Source organism: Giraffa tippelskirchi, chromosome 2, assembly GCF_054371585.1.
Source record: "Giraffa tippelskirchi isolate mGirTip1 chromosome 2, T2T-mGirTip1v1.2.pri, whole genome shotgun sequence".
In the NCBI taxonomy this organism is placed as follows: domain Eukaryota; kingdom Metazoa; phylum Chordata; class Mammalia; order Artiodactyla; family Giraffidae; genus Giraffa; species Giraffa tippelskirchi.
Genome location: NC_137276.1, coordinates 22,545,157 through 22,559,213, shown reverse-complemented (window position 1 = coordinate 22,559,213; position 14,057 = coordinate 22,545,157). Strand labels below are relative to the sequence as shown.

At 38.9% G+C, this 14,057-nt stretch overlaps 1 protein-coding gene and 1 long non-coding RNA gene across 11 annotated transcripts in view; both read right to left on the bottom strand.

Annotated features, from left to right (window-relative positions):
• LOC145539473 (uncharacterized) overlaps positions 1–14,057 on the bottom strand; it is a 131,106-nt gene that overhangs the window by 83,375 nt on the left and 33,674 nt on the right. The window contains exon 5 of one of the 9 annotated variants that reach the window (XM_081573548.1): positions 7,665–8,922. The exons of the other annotated variants lie outside the window; for them this stretch is intronic. The gene's annotated coding sequence lies outside the window, so the exon portion shown is untranslated. Of the gene's footprint in view, positions 1–7,664; positions 8,923–14,057 lie in introns of those variants that run through there. 9 annotated transcript variants of the gene reach the window in all.
• The window catches only part of LOC145539474 (uncharacterized), a 473,974-nt gene that overhangs the window by 454,785 nt on the left and 5,132 nt on the right, over positions 1–14,057 (bottom strand). The window lies entirely within an intron of this gene.

The following is a 14,057-nucleotide window of genomic DNA, read 5'->3' as shown; positions in this document are numbered from 1 at the left end:
AATTCATTGGAAGGACTGATGTTGAAGCTGAAATTCCAATATTTTGGCCACCTAACGCAAAGAACTGACTCATTGGAAAAAACCTTGATGCTGGGAAAGATTAAAGGTAAGAGGAGAAGGGGACAACAGAGAATGAGATGGTTGGATGGCATCACAGACTCAATGGACATGAGTTTGAGTAAGCTCCAGGAGTTGGTGATGGACAGGGAAGCCTAATGTGCTGCAGTCCATGGGGTCACAAAGAGCCGGATACAACTGAGCAACTGAACAGAACTGAAGGTACAGATGTGAAAGGTGTACCACAAAGAAGCCTTAGGTCTGAAGAATTAATGCTTTTGAACTGTGGAGCTGGAGAAGACTCTTGAGAGTTCTTTGAACAGCAAGGAGATGAAACCAGTCAATCCAGAAGGAAATCAATCCTTAATAGTCATTGGAAGGACTGACTCTGAAGCTGAAGCTCCAATAATTTGGCCACCTGATGTGAAGAGCTGGCTCCTTGGAAAAGACCCCGATGCTGGGAGAGACTGAGGGCAAGAGGAGAAGGGAAAACAGAGGATGAGATGGCTGGATGGGTGGCATCGTTGACTCAATGGACGTGAATTTGAGCAAACTCTGGGACATGGTGAAAGGGAAGCCGGGCGTGCTGCAGTACATGGGGTTGCAAGTTCAGTTCAGTCGCTCAGTTGTGTCCGACTCTTTTTGACCACAGCATCAGGGTCTATTCATATAAGTCAGTTCTTCACATCAGGTGGCCAAAGTATTGGAGTTTCAGCTTCAACATCAGTCCTTCCAATGAATAGTCAGGACTGATTTCCTTTAGGATGGACTGGTTGGATCTCCTTGCTGGCCAACAGACTCTCAAGAGTCTTCTCCAACACCACAGTTCAAAAGCATCAATTCTCCAGCGCTCAGCTTTCTTTATAGTCCAACTCTCACATTCATACATGACTACTGGAAAAACCACAGCTTTGATTAGACGGACCTTTGTTGGCAAAATAATGTCTCTGATTTTTAATATACTGTCTAGGTTGCAAGCATCTTTTAATTTTATGGCTGCAGTCACCATCTGCAGTGATTTTGAAGCCCCCAAAAAAAGTCTGTCACTGTTTCCACTGTTTCCCCATCTATTTGCCATGAAGAGATGGGACCAGATGCCATGATATTAGTTTTCTGAATGTTGAGTTTTAAGCCAAATTTTCCACTCTCCTGTTTCACTTTAATCAAGAGGCTCTTTAGTTCTTCTTCACTTTCTGCCATAAGGGTGGTGTCATCTGCATATTTGAGGTTACTGATAATTTTCCCGACAATCTTGATTCCAACTTGTGCTTTGTCCGGTGCAGCACTTTTCATGATGTACTCTGCATATAAGTTAAATAATCAGGGTGACAATATACAGCCTTGACGTACTCCTTTCACTATTTGGAACCAGTCTGTTGTTCCATGTCAAGTTATAATTCTTGCTTCCCGACCTGCATACAGATTTCTCAAGAGGCAGGTCAGGTGGTCTAGTAGTCCCATCTCTTGAAGAATTTTCCACAGTTTGTTGTGATCCACAAAGTCAAAGGCTTTGGCATAGTCAATAAAGCAGAAGTAGATGTTTTTCTGGAATTCTCTTGCTTTTTCAATGATCCAACAGATGCTAGAACTTTGATATCTGGTTCTTCTGCCTTTTCTAAAACCAGCTTGAACATCTGGAAGTTCATGATTCACAAACTGTTGAAGCCTCACTTGGAGAATTTTGAGCATTACTTTACTAGCGTGTGAGATGAGTACAATTGTGCAGTAGTTTGAGCATTCTTTGGCATTGCCTTTCTTTGGGATTGGAATGAAAACTGACCTTTTCCAGTCCTGTGGCCACTGCTCAGTTTTCCAGATATGCTAGCATATTGAGTGTTGTACTTTCACAGCATCTTCTTTTAGGATTTGAAATAGCTCAGCTGGAATTCCATCACCTCCACTAGCTTTGTTCGTTATGATGTTTCCTAAGTCCCACTTGACTTCACAGTCCAGGATGTCTAGCTCTAGGTGAGTGGTCATACCATCGTGATTATCTGGGGCATGAAGATCTTTTTTGTATAGTTCTTCTGTGTATTCTTGCCATCTCTTCTTAATATCATCTGCTTCTGTTAGGTCCATACCATTTCTGTCCTTTATTTTGCAAATCTTTGCATGAAATGTTCCCTTGGTATCTCTAATTTTCTTGAGATCTCCAGTCTTTCCCATTTTATTGTTTTCCTCTATTTCTTTGCATTGATTACTGAGGAAGGCTTTCTTATCTCTCCTTGCTATTCTTTGGAACTCTGCATTCAAAAGGGTATATCTTTCCTTTTTTCTTTTGCTTTTCACTTCTCTTCTTTTCACAGCTATTTGTAAGATCTCCTCAGATAGCCTTTTTGCTTTTTTGCATTTCCTTTTCTTGGGGATGGTCTTGATCCCTGTCTCCAGCACAATGTCACGAACCTCTGTCCATAGTTCTTTAGGCACTCTATCAGGTGTCTCAAAGAGTCAGACATAGACCAACTGTAGACCAGTTTCAACCTTACTGAACTAGCTTCAGTTCAGTACACACTGTATGAGAGCTCTAAATGGGAAGAAAGGTTCTTATTTCTTTCATTTTACTTTTATAAAATGTCCTTCAACAGCTAAGTTTGTCTTAGCTGTCCTCATAATTAGATCCAGTTTATGCCTTTTTTTCAATGCCAGAAGTGGGATGGTATTTGCTTTCAGTGTATACTGATAAATTTTTGTCCCAATATTGGTTATGTTAGCTTTGATAACAGGATTAAGGTAGAGTCCCATTTCCTTCACTATGAATACATTATTTTCTTCTTTGTGATAACTGAGTAATTTGGAGAACATAATTTGAGACCATGAGATACCCAGCAAGGACACAGTAGTCCTAAATGACATTTTCAAACATCTTGACATAGATAACGGAGATATTTTTTAAAAGTTCTCCATGTGATTGTAATATTTTACAAACTATTATCCTAGAATAACTGACTTCAGAAAATGTCAGTGCAAGGAGAGGAACTGTATCCAGATTGATTATATTAAAAAGAAAGAAATAATGAAACAATTGTCAATCTAGTAATGAGTACAAGCATAGAAAAAACAGACATGTTAAAAATCTGAAAAATGGGAATTTGATAAATTTGATAAAGATGGCTAGTAATAGATAAACGTTCAGTATAGTATAGTATGTTCAGTATAGTATTCACTATTGTTTCTTGTATGCTCATAATATCTCATGACACTATTTCAAATAATATTTAAAAATCTATATAAATACCTAAAATCTTAACACAATGTGCTTCCCAAAACTGGAAATGAAAAATAACCATCATTTACAAATTTATACTTTTGTATATTGTTTCAAATTGTTTCAAAATATGTGTAACCTTTTAGCAAAACGCTAAACTCATTACAGTGTGTATGCAACTACATACATCTCATAATCTCATCTATATCCAGCTAACCTGTGAACCACCAGTCAAGACACTTTTTGTCTTTCTTGTCTGGGTGCTTAAACTAAAGCAACCCCTAGGAATTTTCTTACCTTTTTAAGCTATTCTTAGTTGGTTTTATATAATACCTCATAGTTGCTTGGGTTATGATGTAATCAATTCTGAAAGTGAGCTCAACATGCATCTCTCCAAGCCTGAAGGGACCCTTTCTCACAGTCCAGGAATGAGTCCTGCTCTAGATACCATCATGCTTGGCACTTATCCCACTGAGATGTTACCTTTACCACTTTTCACACCACAGTATTTAAATGCTGCAGAAATAATTATTTAAACCTAGAGACAATTATGAGAAATCAATGAAAAGATTCAATGGGAAGATTGGGCCCAGGGACAGACACCTGAAACACATCTCCAGAATCTTTGTCATGCTACATAGAAGGAACAAACAAACTAGATCACAATTAAGTACATGCAATTATATAAAAATAATCACCTAATAACAAAAAAAAAAAAATAGTAAAAAAAAATGATGTCAAGACTGTGAAATACCCATGCATTCAACCAGTGCTGGCAGCAAAATAAGCTTTTCCACCTTTCAAAGAGGCAATAATCTGAACAGGTAACAAGAGCCATAAAAATGGTATGCACTTTGACCTAGATATCTCAGTGCTGGGAATTTATCCTAATGAAAAAATAATAATAAAGCAAACAAAGATAGCAAAACTAGGTAACAATGCTGCTGCTGCTGCTGCTAAGTCACTTCAGTCGTGTCCAACTCTGTGTGACCCCATAGATGGCAGCCCACCAGGCTCCGCCGTCCCTGGGATTCTCCAGGCAAGAATACTGGAGTGGGTTGCCATTTCCTTCTCCAGTGCATGAAAGGGAAAAGTGAAAGTGAAGTTGCTCAGTCGTGTCCGACTCTGTGCAACCCTGTGGACAGCAGCCCACCAGGCTCCTCTGTCCACGGGATTCTCTAGGCAAGAATACTGGAGTCGGTTGCCATTTCTTTCTCCCAGACCATTATATAATCATAACAAATAAGCACTCTGAAGCCCATGTAGATTCTCAGAGAAGTTGATGTGAAATCATAGCAGGGAGAGTCTTTAGAAATAGCCAGATTAATCATACTCTAAGATGCTCAGTACCAATTTTAGAGCTTGCTAATGCAGATCTGAACGTCTGAAATCTCAATTGCTCATTGAGGCCAAGCCAGAGCCCAGGCTTGGCTCCCATGCTTGGCTCTCCCAGACCAGCTCTTTGCCATCTCATTATCAAATTGTGTTTCTGAGATATCAGCAGATATATTGTTATTGTCCTTCAGAAGTCTAACTAAGGGGACTCTTAGAGTCTCCTAGGGTACTAACCAGGAGGAACACAGAAGAATAATCCAGAACATGAGTTTACAGCTGGCAGAATCAAGCTCTGGTAAACTCTAGTTTTCCCCTGCCAGCCACCTAGCCTGCCAAAGTGTCTAATAGAAAAAAGGGGGTGTCAAAGAAAAATTGCACTATACAGAGTTTAACTGGCAACAGAGATTTTATTCAAGACTATTGTAAAAGGAGAGGCAGAATGAGCTCAACTGTGCTAAAATAAAAGGCAAGAGAGTTTTTAAGTAACTGGTGAGCTCCTGGATGGCTTTAGAGAGGAATCTGGTCAATGTGATTAGACCATCTCTGTTTGCTAATTGGTGCTCAGCAAAATCAGTCTCCTACTTTGCCACAGAGACTGTGAAATTAGGCTGCTTTCTTGATATTTAAAGTAATAGTTTCTGTCTTTAAGAAAGACACTCCTGGGTTATAAAACTGGCAAGTGCTAGGAGAAGATTTATATCTCAATGAGGTAGGTAGAAAAACATTTGTAAATCCAAGTTTTCTAAAGTATTAACAAGCACCCTAAGAAAACTGAAGTCATGGAACTATGGTCAAAAGTAGACTTGTCTCAACATTAGTCAAGCTGAAGGGAATATTAAGGCAATCTGGTCAGGAGAGAACATCCATGAGAAGACAGCTGGTTGGGATCATATTTGTTTGGGAATCATATCTTCTGGGACTGCCTTGTTTCAATAATGGTACCATACTGCCATCAATTTTATTAGTTTATGCTAATGGCTGGGTAGACGTGATGTATTTTTACATGGTCAACTCCTTATCAATGATGTCCATGACAGGTCACGTGAAAGCAGATTCCGGCAAGCTGACTTCACAACAGAGATTTGTGTGCCAGAAGCTTACTGGCAAGTGTTCTTCTCTGGATCCAACTCTGTGAGGGAGTGAAGAAGGAAGTTTTGGGGAAGGAGAAGTAGAAATGTGTTACAATTTTAGTGAAAGTCTCAGCTAATGTGTGGGGAATTTTAGAGCCAGGAAGGCCATTAAGGCTGTCTTTTATTAGGATGAGGTGCCCAGGTCTTTGTCTGCTTACTTGATGATTCATGACATGTAAACTCCTTCAATGGCCCCTGGAAGGAAACATGGCCTTGGGTGAGGCAGTTTTTTACCTGAAGGTAATCACTAAAGAGGAACTGCTAGGTGATTATACAATTTAAAATATCCCATTCAGAAACTGCTGTATGACTCACGAAACTCAAACAGTTCTCTGTGACAATCTAGAAGGGTGGGATGAGGCGGGAGATGGGAGGGAGGTTCAGGAGAGAAGAGACATGGGTGTACCTATGGCTGATTCTTGTTGATGTATGACAGAAAACCACAAAATTCTGTAAAGTGATTATCCCTCAATGAAAAAAATAAATTAAAAAAATCCCATTCTGACTCTCCTTATTACCATTATACATTTTTATGTATATCATTACCTGAAACTGTCATATTTAGTTGAATAATTGCTTGTTGTGCTTCTCCTTCTACATAGAATATAAACTCCTTGAAGACAGAGATCTAGTCTGTTTTATTTAACCTTGTGTTTGCCACATGTATGTAGCATGCTTCATAGGTTATGGTAAATAGTAATATTTGTTGAATACATTGGTAAATGGATATGTCAATGCTTTCTGTGTATTAACAATTGGAAAGTTCTATGAGAGATTTTTGACCCTATCTACAGATGATTCATTTTTTAAAAGCTTTGGTCTTGAAGAACTCCATCTCCTGATGCTGGTCTTCTCTGTATCTTACTTTAGGGCATTACTCTCCATTAGGGTGTAGATTTTTGTGCATTCTTTTCTCTCTGGCATTTACAAAAATGTCAAACTTAACTGGTGTTCTCTATAGGGCTTCCCAGGTTGCACTAGTGGTAAAGAAGCCACCTGCCAATGCAAGAAACATAAGATTTACAGGTTTGATCCCTGGGTCGGGAAGATCCCCTGGAGGAGGGCATGATGACCCACTCGAGTATTCTTGCCTGGAGAATGCCATGAACAGAGAAGCCTGGCAGGCTACAGTCCATACATAAGGTTGCAAAGAGTCGAACATGACTGAAGTGACTTGGCATGCATATTGCTTAATAAATAAGTGAATGAATGAAATGATAAATAGATCAATCTTAACACTTGCCCTTGGAGCCACATGAAATTAATCTGACACTCCTCTATGTAACTCCATTAGTCATTGAAACTCCTAGTCTGCTTCTACTTAACCTCTCTAAGACAGCATCTCTGAGGTCTTTTCATCATTCCTCATACGAGTAGTTTCTAAACTCCTTCAACACATTGGCCTACATCTCTGGACTAAAATCAAGGTGTTCCAGAGGCTTACTCAAGTTTTACTGATTTATATTTCTCTCTACAAATAAGATAGAAGAACATGAGAGCAGAGACTGTGCCCTGTTCTTCTCTCTGATCTCCACACCACCTAATACAACACTTTACAACACTGCATATAGTAGACACTTAGTAACATAGCAAATGAAGGTATTAGCCACTTTCAAGATTTCAAGTTGAAAAAAGTCAAGTCTAACTAAGCTGATTAATAACTAAACATCTTTCCCTTTGCTTTTTTCTTTCTTTCCTTCTCTCTTTTTTCCTCCTCCTCTCCTCCCTTCATCCCCCACATTTGTGGAATTTATCCAATCTGATCAAGGTTATTCAATAATTATAATAATTGTCAGAAGACACATCATGCCTTAGATTCTAACAGTAAGTACTTTCTTAAAACCAAGATGATTCTTTGCCCATAAATCTTTCAATTTGTATAATAATAAAATCCATAAGAGAAAATTATAAGCATCAATGGACAAAGTTTGAGAATATGGGGGCAAGAGCATGAATTTATTGCCAATAAGGCAAAAATAAAACAGAAGAACATACACTGGAGAAAAAATCTGCAGCTTAGTTACAAATACTCTGCATATTTAATGCAAATGGCCTCATTCCAACAACTCTGGAAATAATTTGCACAATTCATTAGTCCATAGAAATCTACCATCTACCAGCTGTGCATGTCTCATAATTACCACTAAAACTTTTTCTCCTCAGTCCCTCCTGTTTATCTGTATATTACTTCACACTGTCTTAGAAATGGTGTTTAGTACCAGGCATCCAGTGTTTAAGACAGACAAAGCTCTGAATCCTTTCATTCTAGCATGGAAGATAAATGTTAACCACAGTATTACACAACTGATTAAATACAGTGATGCCACATCTTTCTGATTAGTCTTAGGCAGTAAATGATTATTAATTTTCCCATTTTAAGATAAGGATACTGAACCTAAGAATCTAGCAAATAATGCTGATAATATCATCTAAAATGCATTGATCTTTACTGATATTGCAGGCTCTTATGTACACTATTTCAATTACCTTCATGGATATCCCATCAGGCTGAGGAAGCTCAGAGATGTTAAGAGACTTTTCCAAGGTCACACAGGCAGTACTCAAAAGGTAGATTTTAATCTACTGCTAGATCCTGTGTTGTGCACCTCAAGCTGTACTGAAGACTTCTGGGCTTAAACTGAAGCTTAAAGAGGGGGAGTGATGGGCCCAGAATCATATGCTTGATAAGTAAAAGAAGATTTAACCCATCATACTTGACTCCAAAGTATATCTTCTTACTACTAAACATGAAGGACTGAATTCCTCAGTGTTCTAAGTTGGGGCCTGAGGACATGGGTAATTTGGGCCTAAACTTTTCCAATATAGAACCAGGATTGCTCCTCACACAGTTGAGGAAATAGACATCCTGCACACCAGAATAACTGTCCCTTTCTTTTCAGACAATACTTTTGCCTTTCCTCTTTCCATTCTCTCTATAAAACACCCCTTCTCTGCACATCCTTCACACATTTTGCTGCAAGGCTGATGAGCAATCCCTGCTCTGCTTCCTCTCAGCACTGATCAACTCCATGGGCACTTCATTAATCTGCACCTGTTTATGTGCTGCTTTGAGAATGTTCTGAAGTCATTTCCAAGTGTGTGCACTCTTTCTCCTCCATTCAGTTCTACATTTCTGCAAGACAGGATTAGAGCTGTTCATGGTTTTTGCAGTGACCTCCACAGAAGTTTCAGTTCCTGCAAAGAATGGGATTAATTAAATCAAGTCACCCCCACCACTTTCCTACCTGGCATGCTGATGCAAACTGATGATACCGGATGACAGATACTGGATGATGATACTGATGATAAAGGATAAAGGACAAATAGACAAGAAGACTAAGCATTTGTAAATGCTGATCTTGTGGGGAAAATAATTGTATTCAGACAGAAAACAAGGTAGAAAGTGTTGCACCTACTGGAAAGAAGAAGACAGTATCTCAGAGGAATACATGGGATGCAGCAAATCCTTCCATTTTAGGGGTAGAGGGCAGTCAAAGTGAAGATGACATCTGAGTTGAACTTCAAAGGAGCGTATTAATTGGACATTTAGAGAGGGGAGAATACTGAGATGGATGGAACAATGAAAACAATGTGTACAATGAGGTAGTTCAGTCAGACATGAGGAGGAGGGAATGAGTCCTTTAGGCTGGGCCACTGGGTGCAGAAATATGTATAAAAGAGAAACAATGTTTGAAAGATAAGAGAGGGAGAACTTGAGTAGCAGGAATTAAGAGTTTGAAATTTAACCAGTAGACAATGGAGGAATCATCAGAGGATTTCTTACTATCAAAAGAATCACATGATCATCAATGTGATTCAGGAAAATTCAACTCATTTACCAAAGACAGTAGATGGAAGAAGGGCAGGTTGTGGGCAGGAAAACTAATTATGAAGTTATTCTACTAGATAAAAAAGAAGGAATATGTTCTCAGCCTATGGAGTGATTTACTTTTGTCTGTCCCGTTTGAGACAGATGGAGCTACTTGACATCTGCAAATTTTCCATGTTAGAGCAGTTACCCAGTGAATTTAGTCCTCCTCCATTTCCATGTGTTGGGATGACAAACATGCAGACACCCATGGGCCACTTGTAACCCTGACAGAAAGAGCTGCTGGCCTTGTGGAGCTGCACTTACCTATTTCTCTGTCTTGTTTCTCTGTGTAGACTTTGTCCCTGGCATAATTTCTATTCTAAGTAAATTAAAACAAGTCTCCTACATAATGTCTATATTTAAATGACAGAATTGTTACTTCTTCATTTGGGGGGAAAAAAAGAATAAAAGTCTGAACTAGGGTAAGGGTGATGTGAAGGTAAGGGGAGGATTTGTGATGGTTCCAGAAAGGACAAGTACACAGGATTAAGAATAAATTCTTATATATGTGAAGGATAGAGGGAGGAATGAGTGCAGGGCCAAAATATCTAATCTAATGCCTGAGGATAATAATAGCCAACATTCTATGGTTCCTTGCTCTGTTCCAAGTACTGTGCTAAGCACATGGTATACGCCAAACTCACTGAACCTTTATAATAACTGCTTTGAAGTAGGTCACACCTTTGAAGTTAGTTATGACTATAAACCTCATTTTATAATTATAGTAGCCAAAACAACAACAAGTAAAATGACTTCTCCAAATAAATCCAGCTATTAAGTGATAGAGCTGAGATTATGGATGCATGAGGTCAGGTTGCTCAGCCCACAGCTTAATAATAAGGCACTACTGTAGTGTCAAATATAGTGTCAAATACAGAAACCCTAAACATGGCAACCACAGTGACTGTGCTGTCAGTAAATGCTGATAGGACAGATGAATCTCAAGAAACTTTATCCGAGACAAAATGACAATGCAGGGAACTCAGAGTTAGAGTCAACAAGGAAGATACACTGAGAACTGGTCTGACCTCCTGCTAACTCTGTGCCAGGCCCTGAACAAAATACTTTCAATAATTTTCTGGTTGATACAATGCAACTCCATTATTACTAGTTTCTTTTTACAGATGAAGAAACTAAGAATCAGAATGATCAATGAAGTTGCTTAGGGTCAGATATCTCCTACACAAGAGAGCTAGGAATTGATTCAGAACACTATGTCAAAGCCTATGCTCAAAATCGCTATACACACATTCCCAGTGTGACAAGGGAGAAGGCAATGGCACCTCACTCCAGTACTCTTGCCTGGAAAATCCCATGGACGGAGGAGCCTGGTAGGCTACAGTCCATGGGGTCGCTAAGAGTCAGACACGACTGAGCGACTTCACTTTCACTTTTCACTTTCATGCATTGGAGAAGGAAATGGCAACCCACTCCAGTATTCTTGCCTGGAGAATCCCAGGGATGGCGGAGCCTGGTGGGCTGCCATCTATGGGGTCGCACAGAGTTGGACACGACTGGAGTGACTTAGCAGCAGCAGTGTGACAAGTGTCAGTGAGAACAAGGCCTGAGTAATGACCATTTAAATTGTGACTAGGAGATAGTCTTGACCATGTAATTTACTCTCCAGTCTGTGCGATTTTTGTAAATGTAAAAACAGGGGTCCACAGATGGCTTCACAGGGGAATTCTATGAAAAATTGAGAGAAGAGCTAACACCTATCCTACTCAAACTTTTCCAGAAAATTGCAGAGGAAGATAAACTGCCAAAATCATTCTATGATGCCACCATAATCCTAATACCAAAACCAGACAAAGATGCCACACAAAAAAAGAAAGCTACAGACCAATATAAAGAAAGCTGAGCACAGAAGAATTGATGCTTTTGAACTGTGGCGTTGAAGAAGACTCTTGAGAGTCCCTTGGACTGCAAGGAGATCCAACCAGTCCATCCTAAAGGAGATCAGACCTGGGTGTTCATTGGAAGGACTGATGTTGAAGCTGAAACTCCAATACTTTGGCCACCTCATGCAAAGAGCTGACTCATTGGAAAAGACCCTGATGCTGGGAAGGATTGGGGGCAGGAGGAGAAGGGGACGACAGAGGATGAGATGGCTGGATGGCATCACCGACGAAATGGACATGGGTTTGGGTGAACTCCAGGAGTTGGTGATAGAGAGGGAGGCCTGGCGTGCTGCGGTTCATGGGGTCACAGAGTCGGACATGACTCAGTGACTAAACTGAACTGAACTGAACTGGCCAATATCACTGATGAACAGATTTAAAAATCCTCAACAAAATTCTAGCAAACAGAATCCAACAACATATTAAAAAAATCATACATAATGACCAACTGGGCTTTATCCTAGGGATGCAAGGATTCTTCAATATTTGCAAATCAATCAATGTGATACACCACATTAACAAATTGAAAGATAAAAACCATATGATTATCTCAATAGATGCAGAGAAAGCCTTTGACAAAATTCAATATCCATTTCTGATAAAAACTGTCCAGAAAGCAGACACAGAAGGAACATACTTCAACATAGTAAAAGCCATATATGATAAACCAACAGCAAACATTATCCTCAATGGTGAAAAATTGAAAGCATTTCCCCTAAAGTCAGGAACAAAACAAGGGTATCCACACTCATCACTACTATTCAAAATACTTGTGGAAGTTTTAGCCATAGCAATCAGAGAAGAAAAAGAAATGAAAGGAATCCAGATGGGAAAAGAAGAAGTAAAACTCTCAGTGTTTGCAGATGACACAATCCTCTACATAGAAAACCCTAAAAAAAAACACCAGAGCTAATCAACGAATATAGTAAAGCTGCAGGATATAAAATTAATACACATAAATCCCTTGCATTTCCATACACTAACAAGGAGAAAGCAGAAAGAGAAATTAAGGAAACAATTCCATTCACCATTGCAACGAAAATAATACAATACTTAGGAATAAATCTACCTAAAGAAACAAAAGACCTCTATATAGAAAACTGTAAAATACTGATGAAAGTAATCAAAGAGGACACACATAGATGGAGAAATAAACCATGTTCATGGATTGGAATAATAAATATAGTGAAAATGAGTATACTAATCAAAGCAATCAATAGATTCAATGCAATCCCTATCAAGCTACCAACAGTATTTTTCACAGAACTAGAACAAATACTTTCACAATTTGTATGGAAATACAAAAAAACTCAAATAGCCAAAGCAATCTTGAGAAAGAAGAATGGAACTGGAAGAATCAACCTGCCTGACTTCAGACTATACTACAAAGCTACAGTCATCAAGACAGTATGGTACTGGCACAAAGACAGATAATATAGATCAATGGAAAAAAACAGAAAGCCCAGAGATATATCAACACACCTATGGACACCTTATCTGTGACAAAGGAGGCAAGAATATACAATGGAGAAAAGACTATCTCTTTAACAAGTGGTGCTGGGAAAACTGGTCAACCACAAGTAAAAGAATGAAACTAGAATACTTTCTAACACCATACACAAAAATAAACTCAAAATGGATTAAACATCTACATGTAAGACCAGAAACTATAAAACTCTTAGAGGAAAACATAGGCAAAACACTCTGTGACATAAATAGGATCCTCTGTGACCCACCTACCTGAGTAATGGAAATAAAAGCAAAAATAAACAAATGGGACCTAATTAAACTTAAAAGCTTTTGCACAACAAAGGAAACTATAAGTAAGGTGAAAAAGCCTTCAGAAAGGAGAAAATAATAGCAAATGAAGCAACTGACAAAGAATTAATCTCAAAAATATACAAGGAGCTCATGCAGCTCAATACCAGAAAAATAAACAACCCAATCAAAAAATGGGCCAAAGAACTAAACAGACATTTCTCCAAAGAAGACATACAGATGGCTAACAAACACATGAAAAGATGCTCAACATCACTCATTATCAGAGAAATGCAAATCAAAACCACAATGAGGCACCATCTCACAGGGGTCAGAATGGCTGCTATCAAAAAGTCAACAACCAAAAAAGCTAGAGAGGGTGCGAAGAAAAGGGAACCCTCTTACACTGTTGGTGGGAATGCAAACTAGTACAGCCACTCTGGAGAACAGTGTGGAGATACCTTTATAAGGTATTATAAACTTTATAAGTTTTATAAACTGGAAATACAACTGCCGTATGACCCAGCAAACCTACTGCTAGGCATACATATCAAGGAAACCAGAATTGAAAGAGATACGTGTACCCCCATGTTCATCACAGCACTGTTTACAATAGCTAGGACATGGAAGCAACCTAGATGTCCATCAGCAGACGAATGAATAAGAAAGCTGTGGTACATATACACAATGGAATATTACTCAGCTATGCCATGAATTTAGAAGACGTTTACTCCTTGGAAGGAAAGTTATGACCAACCTAGACAGCATATTAAAAAGCAGAGACACTACTTTGTCAACAA